Source organism: Sinocyclocheilus rhinocerous, unplaced genomic scaffold, assembly GCF_001515625.1.
Source record: "Sinocyclocheilus rhinocerous isolate Xijiao unplaced genomic scaffold, SAMN03320098_v1.1 scaffold1163, whole genome shotgun sequence".
In the NCBI taxonomy this organism is placed as follows: Eukaryota; Metazoa; Chordata; class Actinopteri; order Cypriniformes; family Cyprinidae; genus Sinocyclocheilus; species Sinocyclocheilus rhinocerous.
The window spans coordinates 286,414-289,665 of NW_015642328.1; the positions used below are offsets into that span (position 1 = coordinate 286,414).

General features: G+C 36.9%; 1 protein-coding gene across 5 annotated transcripts in view; it reads right to left on the bottom strand.

Annotated features, from left to right (window-relative positions):
- LOC107755777 (forkhead box protein N3-like) overlaps positions 1-3,252 on the bottom strand; it is a 109,370-nt gene that overhangs the window by 53,489 nt on the left and 52,629 nt on the right. The window lies entirely within an intron of this gene.

Sequence of the window (3,252 nt, forward strand, 5' to 3'; positions counted from 1 at the left end):
AAAAATATGGTTTTTGGAAGTGAAAAAGAAAAAGTCATTGTATAATTTACAGTGACAAATCGTAAATTGACACTCCCAGAATTCCATGCATGACACTTCATATTTGATGGGTTTTTTTTTTTTAAATAACGTTTCTTCTTAGTTTTTTCTTATCAGTTGTGTACATTAGGGTTTAATCTTACATCTAATGTTGTTAAATTAATGTTTATTGCATCATTTCAGTATCATGTGGGTCACCATGATGGGGTTTAGTGTTTCTGTGAATGACACTGTGCACCTTCTATATATAAGTATTGCCCTCCTCATCTCGTAGAAAAGCTGTTTGTGATGAGCTTTGGTTCATCACGTGACTTTCTCATCACCACCAGTTTTTGGTGGTTATCAGTGCATTACAATGGTTCAAAACAGATATTAGTACTTCCATATGTTGGTTTATTAACATTGCATCAGTTAATGGAATACAGTATTTTATTGTGAATTTAAGTTAAGTCTGTAAAACCTAAAATGTTGCTACCATATTTTTTATGGTGAAGTTCTGGCAACCACAGCTGCCGGTATTTTACCGTAAATGTCACAGATTTTTTTTTACAGTGTACAGATAATTTTAAATACAAATACACACATCTTACTTGGCAAAATATAGCAAATATGTTCATTTAGTGAAGTTAATGCTTTGCTCTGGCTACAAGATAAGGCTGAGTTTGTTTGGTCCAGTACAAGGGAAGAAATGAGAACCTGACCACCTGCATTCCCTTGACCTCCACATTCTCCAGTTCATTAAAGTGAAACATGCACCAAGAAAAAATGCACCAAAAACCCAAGAAGTGCAAACTACAGCTAGCACATATGCTACAGACCACTTAGACAAACTCAGCATTTTAAAAAACAGCACGGTGAGCAAACGCTCCCGGTATATAAATTAGCTCTCCTGACAGATCCTGCTGAAAAGGAGGAAACAGCAAAATGTCACTTTGAAAGTGATATCAGGGGGAAATTACTTGAGCTCATTAGTACAGACTACAATCAGTGTCATGTTACTAAGCCCCATTTTTCAGCTCAAGTTATCCCTGTACTGTCAGAGATTTACACAATCAGCAAACCACGGCGACAGAACAAAGTGTAGACTATCACAGTGCTTTTGTAAAGTCAAAGTCATTTCCTTTCACTCGGGCACTTCAAAGCGATGGACAGCATGTGCTGTTTTGTTAGACAGACTGTGTGTTCTCAATGAATCAATAGTCATGACCTACAGATAACTGACAGAGTGTCATACTGTGTGCCATGAGGTAATACACACACACACACTGGTCTGGGCCGTGTGTCACGTATTCATACTTCTCTGAACTAACAAACCGGACATTGCTTTTGCAGGAGGTTTCACACCCTGAAATCAGTCGTCTCTACTGACCGCTGTTAATCACTTTGAGTTAATTGAGTGTTTTTTTGAAGGGGCCAAAATATCTTTAACAAAAAGCTGCCATGAGATTTTTTCAGCTTGAACACTAGATTCCCCCGAAAAGGGCTAAGAAACGATAACACACTCTATTGATTGCAGCAAACCCCAGAGCGAGTGCTCGGCTCTTTACCCACAGTATTTGGCTTCAGTGGAAAGATTTGTACCAGCGCAAGTCAAACAATTCAAACCCTTGGAGTGTTTTAGCAAACAAAATAAACAGCACATTTATTGGACTCACAATTCATTTACACTCATGTCTCGATGATTTAAAGCTTGACCTGTAAAATCTGAGGTACAACAGCAACGATAAAAAATCTAGTGGTTAAATAAATAAAGAATAAATTGTTATAATAATAAAAATATTATCAATAGTAACAAAAATACTGCAAATACTACTATAACAATAACTACTAATTATAATTTATATTTTATTATTTCTATTTATAATTTGTATTATAATCATATATAATTATTCCAGTAAATAACTGAATAGTAGGCCTGTGGAGTGTTGGATCGTGCCATGTAATATTTTTCCGGAGGGCAAAAAATTTAATTTTCTTCTGAAAGCAGCGAATGCATTTATTCTTAGCACAAACTGACATTAACTCCACCTAATTAAGCTGTCAACTTTCCATCAGCGTGTTTTAAAACCATACCTGGACCAACCACAAAGATGAATTGCACCATGAATCCTTAAATGGTCTGTCCGGTAGATGCTCTGATGGAAATGAAAAATAGGGGAGTTAAAAGAAATGAACAGGGTGGAAGCAATGAAATGGGAAAGTATAGCAACTGGTTAAAGAAAAAAATAAATAAATACAATTATTTAAATAAAATTAATAATATTCATATTATCATTACTGTAGGGACATAGATATATATTATTATAGGGACACAGAAGCATAGAAAACACAAAAAAAGAATCATTATACTAGTATTATTAATAATATTCATATTATTATTACTGTAGGGACATGATCAATGAAACTAATAAAAACAAAGTGTGCTACAATTTCCCCCTTCAAATATTACTTATATTTAGCTAAAATAACTGAACAAAGTGGGTGTACTGGCCTTTTTGTCTCTTGGGAACAGACAAAAGTGTGAGATTAAACAAAGGCGATCAATTCTAATAACCATAGCATCATAAATCGCAGGAAAATCTACTACTGTTGAACTGACTAAAGTCAGTTTCTCTTGAGAATATGACATTCTGACAGCTTCAAGAAAGTGAAAAAAATACCTATTGGGGAGTTAAAGTTGCACCCCTGAAATATTAGTTATACGCAAGCGGCAACCTTCTGGCCTCTCGTGAAACCAACACGGAAGTGACTAAAACTGCAATTCATCGACTGGCCGCTAGAGGCTGGCTCCAAACGGGAGTCAGTCCCATAGACCCCCCATGTTAAAATGCCCAACTTTACAGCAGAAAAAAAATATGTTTACATCCTGGTATAAAAAGTGGTTTTGGTCTATATAGCTAATTTTGCCCTTCATAACAACTGTGAGGGGGGTGAATTTTTTTTATAACTCATCTGTTTAAATTATATTAAGCCTTAAAGTTCTGCATAATTAAGGGCGTGGCCACTTGAGTGACAGGTGGATTGCCACTGCTGTCACCACCGTTGAGCTAGGTGGGTGTGGTTTCAGAAACCAGCTCCCGCCTCTTTGCCCATTTTCGATTATCCGGGAGTGACGCGTGGTGACGCGCTGCCAAGATGGCGACGGCCGGCTCCGCCCACTTTAGGCTTCAAAAACGCTCTTCGGAAACCTACGGGTGACGTCACGGACACTAC